This window comes from Bos mutus, chromosome 1 (genome assembly GCF_027580195.1).
Source record: "Bos mutus isolate GX-2022 chromosome 1, NWIPB_WYAK_1.1, whole genome shotgun sequence".
Taxonomy (NCBI): domain Eukaryota; kingdom Metazoa; phylum Chordata; class Mammalia; order Artiodactyla; family Bovidae; genus Bos; species Bos mutus.
Genome location: NC_091617.1, coordinates 21,340,210 through 21,353,040, shown reverse-complemented (window position 1 = coordinate 21,353,040; position 12,831 = coordinate 21,340,210).

The following is a 12,831-nucleotide window of genomic DNA, read 5'->3' as shown; positions in this document are numbered from 1 at the left end:
TACCAGACCACCTGACCTGACTCTTGAGAAACCTGTGTGCAGGTCAGGAAGCAACAGTTAGAACTGGACATGGAACCACAGACTGGTTCCAAATAGGAAAAGGAGTATGTCAAGGCTGTATATTGTCACCCTGCTTATCTAACTTATATGCAGAGTACATCATGAGAAATGCTGGGCTGGAAGAATCACAAGCTGGAATCAAGATTGCCGGGAGAAATATCAATAACCTCAGATATGCAGATGACACCACCCTTATGGCAGAAAGTGAAGAGGAACTAAAAAGCCTCTTGATGAAAGTGAAAGAGGAGAGTGAAAAAGTTGGCTTAAAGCTTGACATTCAGATCATGGCATCTGGTCCCATTACTTCATGGCAAATAGATGGGGAAACAGTGGAAACAGTGGCTGACTTTATTTTTGGGGGATCCAAAATCACTGCAGATGATGATTGCAGCCATGAAGTTAAAAGACATTTATTCCTTGGAAGGAAAGCTACAACCAACCTAAACAGCATATTAAAAAGCAGAGACATTACTTTGTTAACAAAGGTCCATCTAGTCAAGGCTATGGTTTTTCCGGTAGGCATATATAGATGTGAGAGTTGGACTATAAAGAAAGCTGAGCGCTGAAGAATTGATGCTTTTGAACTGTAGTGTTGGAGAAGACTCTTGAGAGTCCCTTGGACTGCAAGGAGATCCAACCAGTCTATTCTAAAGGAGATCAGTCCTGGGTGTTCATTGGAAGGACTGATGTTGAAGCTGAAACTCCAATATTTTGGCCACTTCATGTGAAGAGTTGACTCATTAGAAAAGACCCTGATGCTGGGAAAGATTGAGGGCAGAAGGAGAAGGGGATGACAGAGGATGAGATGGTTGGATGGCATCACTGACTCAATGAACATGGGTTTGGGTGGACTCCGGGAGTTGGTGATGGATAGGGAGGCCTGGCATGCTGCGGTTCATGGGGTCGCAAAGAGTCGGACATGACTGAGCAACTGAACTGAACTGAATTGAACTGATGCAGAGAATCAGTGAGGTCAGAGTCATGGCCACAGGCCACAGTTCCCTTGCCCTTCCCATCAAGGTCTGAATCTGGATGCACAAGCTCAAAGCATGAAGCTCTCACACTTTTAGATGAAGGCATCAGACAGCATAGGCATGAGTGTCAAGTAGCCCTCTGTGTTTGGCTGCTTTTTTATGATCCTCCCTAGAGTCTTGGCATCCCTGTAAGTTACACTATTTCTGCATGCTTTCTTAAGTTAGTACTTTTGGGGAGTATTATTTAAGGTATATTTTGAGAAGATATAATATTAAAATTTAATCAAAACCAGATGAAACTAGGACTTTGAGCCTCTTCTTTAAGGTCTCTTTTAGAAGCTATAACATTAATTCAAGTGCCAATATTTTTAAAATTTCATTATGAAATTTTCACACATCCTCAAAAGTAGAGTTCAATAATCCCTTCATATTTCCATCATCTATGTGCAAAAAACCATCAAGATGCCCTGTTTTATCCTTCTCATTTTTCTTTCCTGCCAAAGTGTTTTAAACCCCAGACACAATGTCATTTCACTCCTACATACCTTCACTTTGTGTCTCTAAAATGTTTTTTGACATTTTCTTAGATAATCTAAGGGCTATTGCTACACCTAAAAATTATTCCACGATAATGTCAGATACTCCTTGTGTCACACCTGCCTTGGAAAGAGAGAGTCTCTTCTCCAATCTCTTGACTATGAGCTGAGGCTGGAACTTGATACATAGAACATGGCAGCAGCATCATTGTGCTAGATCTAAGCCTTGTCTTTAAGAGGCTGCCAACTCCCCCTGCCTTCTTCTTTGAACGCAGCTGTTTTATGCATGCAGAGACCTGCATGAAGCAACACTGAAGACTCCTGTGAAAGCCCCAACTGCTCTTCAAGCTAGCAGGCAGCACCAATACGCTAGCCCTGTGACAAAGGCCATCTGGGGAGTAAGGCCCAAGTCCCTGGCGATCCACATTAACTATGCCAGATGGAGCAGAGAGTGTCCTCAAGAGAGCTGACCGAGTTACAAAATTGTAAGGAAATAAATTACTGGGTTTTTTTAAGCCACGAAGTTCTGGGGTGGTTTGTCATGTGACAAGATAGCCAAAGCACTTTCCATAATTAAATTCCACAATGATCTTTTTTTTTTTTTTGGGGGGGGGCGCTGATTACATTTATTTGATGGTTCATTTAGCTTTTAAATACACACATCTTTTCATTTCCAGTCCACCCAAGGAGAAGAAACAACCACAGGTGCTGGGAATTAACCTAGAGAGTTCATACCAGATTTCGCTGAAGGTAGGCTGTTCTTTCCCCTTCCTCGAAAGTCAAACGTTTTACATTTGTACGTAGATCTGAATTTTCGTGTTAGAAAGTGGTGGTCCCAGGACGTCCCCAGTACTTTCAATGGTCTTGAATCCTCAGCACCATGGCCTGTGGTTCGGTTCTGACTTGACTGTTTTCTGTGCTCAGCTTGCTTGTCTGTTCTCTAGCGGAGCCCATCTGGGCCCCACGGTCTTGGCACGGGCTCTTTGCAAAAGTGCAGCTGAACTTCTTCTCCTTTCTTCCCTCAGTTTAGCTCTGTTTTATATACCAATGTCATATCTGTATCCATTACCTTCATCTTGTTTTTAGTTGCTCAGTCGTGTCTGACTCTTTGCAACCCCTTGGACTGGGACCCGCCAGGCTCCTCTGTCCCTGGGATTCTGTAGGTAAGAATACTGCGGTGGGTTGTCATTTCCTCCTCCAGGGGATCCTCCCAACCCAGGGATCAAACCTGTGTCTCCTGCATTGGCAGGTAGATTTTTTACTGCTCAGCCACCAGCAAAGCCCCCAAGATTGTTTTTTTTTTTTTTTTCTCTTGTGATTTTTATTTTTTTTTTTTTTTTAACTTTTATTTTATTTTTAAACTTTACAATATTGTATTAGTTTTGCCAAATATCGAAATGAATCTGCCACAGGTATACCCGCGTTTCCCATCCTGAACCCTCCTCCCTCCTCCCTCCCCTACCCTCCCTCTGGGTCGTCCCAGTGCACCAGCCCCAAGCATCCAGTACCGTGCATCGAACCTGGACTGGCGACTCGTTTCATACATGATATTAGAACTGATTCAAATGTATTCTTTTTAATGATCCAGCAACCCCACTGCTGGGCATATACACTGAGGAAACCAGAAGGGAAAGAGACACGTGTACCCCAATGTTCATCGAAGCACTGTTTATAATAGCCAAGACATGGAAGCAACCTAGATGCCCATCAGCAGATGAATGGATAAGAAAGCTGTGGTACATATACACAATGGAGTATTACTCAGCCACACAATGATCTTTTTAAAAAAACAGTGATAATTTTCCTTTGCTCCATTTGAGTCAAGATGCAAACAAGGACTACATGTCACATTCGGTTGTCATGTCTGGCAAGTTTCTTTAATCTCCCTACTAATTCCTCTGTTTGTCTGACTCTCTCTGTCTCTATCTTTTTCTATTTCTCTTTTTCTTCCTTGCTATTAACTTTTGCAAAAATTAGGTGCTGTAAAATATATCACATTCATATTTTCTTTTTGCTTTAAAATTTTTCTTTCTGTACTTTTTCCCTCAACTTGAAGTTCTCCTACCCTATATCTTTTAGAAGCAATCAAAACAATAAAATATCCTTTTTTATTTTTTTTTTGGAAAAAGGTCTCTGAGGTGTTTTATGTTACATGAAGACACTACCCAAAAGTCATGGCTAATTCAAAGAGCAGAATAGGTCCTGATGGGGACAGCAAATCCTTCTATTGCCTCCCCTCACATTCTTCTTTTCTCAAATGCTGAAAAAAAAAACTGTTTTTTATCTATTTCCTCTGAAGATAGAATTTCTATACTCTGTAAGTTGATAATTACTTTTCATTCCAACAGGTAGTTATCACGATAGTATGCAAAGGACATAAGTTTTGGAACCAAATAGACCTGAATTTGAATTCAGTAACTTGCTATTAAATCTTTGACAAGTCACTTAATTTCTCTGAACGTCAATTTCCACTTCTATTTAAAAAAAAAAAAGTGATGAAAGGATCTTTCTTAAAATCTGTTTATTTAAATTGATGCATGTGTGATAAGTCACTTCAGTCATGTCTGATTCTTTGCAACCCTGCAATGGCACCCCACTCCAGTACTCTTGCCTGGAAAATCTCATGGACGGAGGAGCCTGGTAGGCTGCAGTCCATGGGGTTACTAAGAGTTGGACACGACTGAGCGACTTCACTTTCACTTTTCACTTTCCTGCATTGGAGAAGGAAATGGCAACCCGCTCCAGTGTTCTTGCCTGGAGAATCCCAGGGACGGGGGAGCCTGGTGGGCTGCCGTCTATGGGGTCGCACAGAGTTGGACACGACTGAAGCGACATAGCAGCAGCAGCAGCAGGACTGTAGTCAGCCAGTCTTCTCTGTCCACTGGATTCTCCAGGCAAGAATACTGCAGTGGGTTGTTATGCCCTCCTCCAAGGGATTTTCCCAACCCAGAACTCAAACCCACATCTTCTGTAGCTCCTGCATTGCAGGCAAATTCTTTACTGCTGAGCTACCAGGGAAGCACACATAAATTGATACCAACGTATGTAAAGTGAATTGCAAGAGGAATTCAGCAAATGCTATTGTGAATTAGTTTGGTCACCTCTTCGAATTGCAGTGTGTACCAAGAGCAGCCACTAAATTCCACTGTCAAACTAAAAGAGAAGGAAGAAGGGCTGTGTCATGGTCAAAACACATCACAGCAGAAGCCACAAGATCTGGATAATTTTATACCTAGCTTTAGAAATAAGGAGCTCCCTGACAAAGTCTCCCAAATTTAGAGGATTTTTTAGCTTCTTAATCTACAAACAAAACCTATAGATTAGTCTTTCTCAACATTTTTCACATTAAAGAACACACACCAAAAAATGGGTGTTTCCTTAAGGTTCCATTGATCACTGCAAGTTCCAAGGAGGTGTTATATTAACATATATGTAACCATTCTTAATGTATCAGCAGCTCACTACAGAACAGTTGGGAAACTCTGGTCTGAAAGATATCTAAAACTCCTCTAGCTCATGACACTCATGGTGGATATTTCAGAGCAGTAAAAATGGTAAAGTTAGAATGAGGGAGAGGAAAAACCTTTCAAATTACATAGAGGTAAATCTAATACTTATATTCAAATTTACTGCATGAAACTATAGTACAGACAATTCTGAGACCCCACCTTATCCCCAGGTGGTACTTCCTTAAGTTAAATTGAAGTAATTATAAATTACCCACTCTTTTCATTGAAAAGGAATGTCTTAACTCAATAAATAATCATTTATTGTTTCAAGTCCATTTCTAACATTTCATAAACAAAGGACAGGAATAAAGTCATGGATTTTGAAGAAGCATAATTAGAGTAGCAGAACATAAAGTATGTATCATTTTGGAAGTTATCTGTAGACAGGATTACCATCATATCTATTAATTTATTCACCCAGATAACATTGTTCTCCCATTTTTAAGCCATCAAAGGAAAAGGGAGGAAAGGAGAAAGGGAAAGGAAGAGGGAAAAAGAGGGAGTCAGGAAAGGGGGGGTGGGTACTCTTACAGTACGTATATTCTTATGACAGACAATAAGTATCTTAACTTTCATGGACTGATTTTGAAGGACAGCTATAGTGTTCATTGCTCAGGCATGTCCTACTATTTGCGACCTCATGGACTGTAGCCTGCCAGGTTCCTTTATCCATGGGATTCTCCAGGCAATAAATAATAGTGGAGTGGGTTGCCATTTCCTCCTCCAGGGGATCTTCCTAACCCAGGGATTGAACCCAGGTCTCTGGCATTAAAGGCAGTTTCTTTACCCTCTGAGTCACCAGGGAAGCCCAACCTTGGGGTCTAAGTAAAAGTACACAGTAAAGGTATGGATCAAAATTCCCTCAAAATCTATGATATGACAGACGAGGTTAGTAGTTCTAATTCCCCAGACAGTTACGGAATGGTCAAAGATGTTGAAAGTTGAAAGTGAAAGTCACTGTCCTGTCAGACTCTTTGCGAACCCATGGACTATACTTGGAATTCTCCAGGCCACGATACTGGAATGGGTAGCCTTTCCCTTCTCCAGGAGATCTTCCCAACCCAGGGATCGAATCCAGGTCTCTCACATTGCAGGTGGATTCTTTACCAGTTGAGCCACAAGGGAAGCCCTTGTCTTTAACAGAATGGTCAAAGAGACCAGGAAAAGCTCACCAAAGAAGGGAAGTTCAGTCTACACACTTTGCCCATAGGCTATCAATAACTCACACACACACTGGCACATCATAGAGTTAGTAAAATAAAGCAGAAAATGTGTATACTGAGAAAGCAGAGAGGCTAGAGCTCTAATTGTTCTTACCTTGTCCTGAAGATCCCGGACGAGCCCCCAAGATGATAGCCTATGGTGAACGATGTCGAATCCATGATCTCTGAAGAAAAACATTTAGCTATGGGATCAGGGACTAGGCTTGATCACTCAGAGCTTTTGTGTGGCAGAAGTTTTATTACAGTGAAAAAGGTCAGAGAAAGGTTCTGACCTAGACATCAGAAGGCGGACAGAGAGTGCCCCCCTCACTAGTCTTATCCAGGCCTTATATACTTTAGCCAGACCCACTCCCACAACATATATCTTAAATTAACAAGATTAGAACTAACAATAGAAATGTTTTACCAGACCCACACCCACAATATATGTCTTAAGATAACAAGATTAGTCAGGTTGTTCTTGTTAAGGAGAAACCTGTCCTCAAGTAAGTACATTGTTATATTGATTAAGACAAAAAATGTAGGAAAAAAAAGTTTGTCCTTTTCTCCTCCTTGAGAGTCCCAGCTAAGGGACAGCTAAGGAGCACCATATTTGTTAAATAAGAGTTTACAGGAATATGTTGGTTTTGAAATTATGAAATTTCTAGCTTTGTCTGATAAAGATTTTCAGTGTTTCCTGCAACCAAAGTAGAATTTTATAAAGAATAAACCTTTAGGAAGTTTAAGAGATTTGTTTTAGAAAGTAGCTATTTGCAGATATGGTAGAGAAGAAAAATGTTGCTTAAAAGGTATTCCAGGGGTTCAGTTCAGTTCAGTTGCTCAGTCGTGTGCAACTCTTTGCGACTCCATGAACCGCAGCACACCAGGTCTCCCTGCTGCTGCTGCTGAGTCACTTCAGTCGTGTCCGACTCTGTGCGACCCCATAGACGGCAGCCCACCAGGCTCCCCTGTCCCTGGGATTCTCCAGGCAAGAACACTGGAGTGGGTTGCCATTTCCTTCTCCAATGCAGGAAAGTGAAAAGTGAAAGGGAAGTCGCTCAGTCATGTCCGACTCTTTGCGACCCCATGGACTGCAGCCCACAAGGCTCCTCCGTCCATGGGATTTTCCAGGCAAGAGTATTGGAGTGGGGTGCCATTGCCTTCTCTGCCAGGCCTCCCTATCCATCACCAACTCCCAGAGTTCACCCAAATCCATGTCCATTGAGTCAGTGATGCAATCCAACCATCTCATCCTCTGTCGACCCTTCTCCTCCTGCCCTCAATCTTTCCCAGCATCAGGGTCTTTTCAAATGAGTCAGCTCTTCTCATAAGGTGCCCAAAGTACTGAAGTTTCAGCTTCAGCGTCAGTCCTTCCAATGAATATTCAGGACTGATTTTCTTTAGGATGGACTGGTTGGATTTCCTTGCAGTCCAAGGGACTCTCAAGAGTCTTCTCCAACACCATAGTTCAAAAGCATCAATTCTTCAGTGTTCAGCTTTCTTTATAGTCCAACTCTCACATCCATACATGAACACTGGAAAAACCATAGCCTTGACTAGACAGATGGAACTTTGTTAACAAAGTAATGTCTCTGCTTTTTAATATGCTGTCTAGTTTGGTCATAACTTTCCTTCCAAGGAGTAAACATCTTTTAATTTCATGGCTGCAATCACCATCTGCAGTGATTTTGGAGCCCCCCCAAAAAAGTGAGCCACTGTTTCCCCATCTATTTGCCATGAAGTAATGGGACCAGATGCCATGATCTTAGTTTTCTGAATGTTGAGCTTTAAGCCAACTTTTTCACTCTCCTCTTTCACTTTCATCAAGAGGCTCTTTAGTTCTTCTTCACTTTCTGCCATAAGGGTGGTGTCATCTGCATATCTGAGGTTATTGATATTTCTCCCAGCAAACTTGATTCCAGCTTGTGCTTCTTCCAGTCCAGCGTTTCTCATGATGTACTCTGCATATAAGTTAAATAACAGAGCGACAGTATACAGACTTGACGTACTCCTTTTCCTATTTGGAACCAGTCTGTTGTCCCATGTCCAGTTCTAACTGTTGCTTCCTGAACTGCATACAGATTTCTCAAGAGGCAGGTCAGATGGTCTGGTACTCCTATCTCTTTCAGAATTTTCCACAGTTTCTGGTGATCCACACAGTCAAAGGCTTTGGCATAGTCAAGAAAGCAGAAATAGATGTTTTTCTGGAACTCTCTTGCTTTTTCCATGATCCAGCAGATGTTGGCAATTTGGTCTCTGGTTCCTCTGCCTTTTCTAAAACCAGCTTGAACATCTGGAAATTCACAGTTCATGTATTGCTGAAGCCTGGCTTGGAGAATTTTGAGCATTACTTTACTAGCGTGTGAGATGAGTGCAATTGTGCGGTAGTTTGAGCACTCTTTGGCATTGCCTTTCTTTGGGATTGGAATGAAAACTGACTTATATCAGTCCTGTGGCCACTGCTGAGTTTTCCAAATTTGCTGACATATTGAGTGCAGCACTTGCACAGCATCATCTTTGAGGATTTGAAATAGCTCAACTGGAATTCCATAACCTCCACTAGCGTTGTTCGTAGTGATACTTCCTAAGGCCCATTTGACTTCACATTCCAGGGGCAGAAAAATCCATAAATGATATCTCTGTCCCTCAATTTCATCAGTAAAGCATATGACATAGAATTGAATAATCTCAAGTCTCTTGCATCTTTTTCCAAACTCTTGTAGAAAGCTGCAAGAAATGAAAGATAACTTTAAACTTTGTGAGCAAACTGGAATAAATTAGAGTTTTAAAATATCTGACAACACTAAAATGAATGGGGAAAATGTATTTAATTTAAAAGGATGCTCTATGAATACAAATAAAATTGTCAGTTTTTTTCCATTGATAATTTTTTTAAACACTTTAGTAGCAAAGTTATAGATTGGTAATAGCAAATATAACTAGTATTTTCTACCCAAGAGATTTCAAGAGAAGGTCTTGGTCACTAGCCCCAAATAGCTCTCCGTGTGAACTACATGATGCTGATGACTCTGGAATATGGCCTTTTATCCAACTAAATTGAAATGCTTTTCCTTCATAAGATTTCATGACTCTAGGAAGTACTCATTGTTGTTTACTGTTAATCTCTTTGCTTTTGGTATGGTACAAATTTAGTATCAAGGAAAATATGTGCCACAAAAGGGCTGTCAGGGTGCTCGATGAATTCCTCCTTTTGCTCATGTAGGCTTTATGTCCCATTATCCAGAAAACCTCAGACTGTATCTGCGTTTATGCCAATGCTTTGTTTAATGATGCTAAAACAGCGTGCATTTTCTTGGAGCTGGCCAAACCAAAAATACTGATATGCCTCCAGGCCACCAGGCAGTGCCTCAAGGGACTTGCGATCCCAGACCTGTCCCCTCCAGCTATGTAGAGTGTCCGGTGTCATAAATATCAGCATTATCTGTGTGTGCCATAATGACACAAGGGTTGGGAGCTATGGTGGTGAGATGACAAGAGCAGATGCTTAAAGTACTTTATTCGCCTACAAGAAACGAGGCAAATTTTTCTACATGATTTCTTAATGATAAATTATTTGTTTCAGGAAATAACATCATGTACAACTTTAAAAAATTGAGCTATAATTTAGGTTCTTAATTTTAGCTGTTCTGGAATATGTGTTTTAAATGTGGTTTTAATGACATTGAACTCCTTTTCATGTTTCTTAGCCTTTTCAACACTGAGAAATGTTTATTCAAATCTTACTTCAAATTCTTAACTGAGGATGGTAATTCAAATACAAATATATAATTCAAATACAAAAAAATACAAAAAAAAAAAAAATGTAGGCCTTCCTAGGTGGCCTTCCTAGGTGGCCAGGTGGCTGGCCTTCCTAGGTCAGCTGGTGGTAAAGAATCCAGCTGCCAAGCAGGAGACATGGGTTCGATACCTGGGTCAGAAAGATCCCCTGGAGAAGGATAAGGCAACCCACTCCAGGATTCCTACCTGGGAAATCCCATGGACAGAGAAGCCGGTCCATCTATAGTCCATGAGGTTGGAAAGGAGTCGGACACAACTTAGCAACTAAACAACAACATATTAAGGGGTGTTTCCAAGTGGATATGTTTCTGGAATCCCATCTTATTCCATTGGTTGACCTTTGTGCCAATTTTGTGCTTTTTTAATTACTATAGCTTTAGAGCAAGTCTTGCTATCTGGTAGTGGATGTACTCCAGCTTTCCTCTTTGTCTCTGATGTCATCTTGGCTATCTTAAGTCCTTCCATCTATTTTTAAGAGCATGAGATTGAAAACCTGGAAAGAAGTTTAAGTTTCATCTTGGGCACTGTCTAGCTATGACCTTGTGAGAGACATTTAACCTCTCTCTCTGCTTCTTATTTGTAAAATAGGCAGGTCCTGAATTTGACAAACCCAAAACCTCTTCTTGCATTTGTGATTTTCTAGCCCAATTCACACAGAAAAGGAAGGCAATTGATGTTCATAAATAAAACACAGGAAACATCCCTTGGAAGGATCATTGCTTAAATGCAGCCAGTTTTTTCTTCCACAAATATTACTTCATGTTTAAAATAATGCATCTGAAAGTGGGTTTAAAGATCATGTTTAATACATTATCAAAAGATTTACAAATTCATAAAGTTTCTAATCTGATACTTTAACAACAACACAAAAGGCATGGGGGTTTGGGGGAAATAAAATTTGGATAATGTTGGAAAGATTGGATCACATATATTTCTCTGTTACTAGGGCAAGAATTGAAGTCTACAGAAACTGGCACCACAGTCTTACCCTGCAAGCCATCGTCTCCATTTCATCATGTCAGTGGCCCAACGTCACACTTCGTTTTGCTCTTAGGCATTTCCCCATGTAATTCTTCATACCTAAAACATTCTTTTGCCCTGTTTTCAACAGTTCATGTCTCTTAATTTCCTACAAGTCACTACCTGCTTGGCTTCGTTGCGTAACCTTACTTCATGCCTTTCACCTTTTCACTTTGTTCTCTACCTGCACTGCCTCCCACACTTTATACACAAATTATATGAAACATGTCATTCTCTACTGCTTCCATGGCTCCTATGCCTCCTGCATTGGCAGGTGGTTCTCCACCACTAGCACCACTTGCGAAGACAAGTGAGGATGCTAGTCTCTTAGTTGTGTGACTCTTTGTGACCCTGTGGTCTGGACCCTGCTAGGCTCCTCTGTCCATGGAATTCTCCAGGTAGGAATACTGGAGTGGGTAGCCATTCCCTCCTCCAGGAGCTCTTCCCAACCCAGGGACTGAACCCAGATTTCCTGCATTGCAGGCAGATTCATTACCTTCTGAGCCACCAGAGGAGCCCAATTAGAGTCTAAGATACTTCTATTTTAAATTGTCAGCAGGATGGGGAGTGTTGCATTTAGTGTTGTACAGTTATACCCGGGTCTTTGGGAAGAACTCTTAGGTTGCACGTGCTTCTTCTGCACCAGTCATATGTGCATCTCACTTCACAAGATCTGGTGAGGCAGTTTGCAGCCAGTATCCTCTTATTTTATAAGTGAGGAAAGATTTATTACAATTAGGTAACATGCTCAGTGTGAGCGTCTGATTCTCTTCTCCCAAAAGCAGAGATGAGGATGGGAACAAATTGAATTAATGGTTATTTAACAAATAACCAGCCTATTTTTACAAATAAGGACAGAGAGAGGGAGGTTAAATGTCTTTCATAAGGGCATAGCTAGATAGTGTCCAAGATGAAGCTTAAACTTCTTTCCAGGTTCTCAATCTCATGCTCTTAAAAATAAACTGAAGGACCTAAGATGGGAACAAACCGAATTAGCTGACTATTGGGGTTGACTATTGGTTGTCCTAAGGGACACAGACTAGAAACAGGATGTTTTTCTTGCCAGAGACAAGAGACCCTGGGACTGGTGAGAGGATTAAGAGAAATCAATCAAATCTGGTCAAGGTCTAGGCTGAGAGATCCAAGAAGGATGCCAAATCCTGAGGAGCAGAGTTTGAAATAGAGCGGTTATATGAAACAAGAATGGTTTGAAACACAGTGATGGGGCTGAAAGGACGAGGATGTGCAGCAACAGAAAGAGAGTGAGTGATTAGTAAGTATCTTCTGGGTGCATAAACTCACATGTAAGTGAATGCCTTATAAGGTATAAATGAGAGAAAGGCATCAAAAACTTATTTTGAGATTTAAAACCTGGACAATTGGTAAATCTTAGTATTTGTTGGACAGAACTAGAGAAGTCTAGAGAAAATGAAAACTTCAGTAGACAATCTGGAAACAGAGATTTTAGTTGTGGGACATCCAACCTAGAATGTCCAATAAGTAATGGAAAATGCATAGAGTTCAAAAGAAGAGATTAGAGTTGGCAGTTTAAGAAATGCTTTACATGCTTCACCTTATCCTCAAAAAACAAATGAACAAAAAACTCTAAGTACATTGGAAATTTAAAATAAAGAAATTTATTAAGCGAAATTATTTGTTCTAAGTGACACATCTAATAGGTGGATGGTCTAGAATCTGAACTCACATTTCTAATCATAAAGTTCAATAGTAA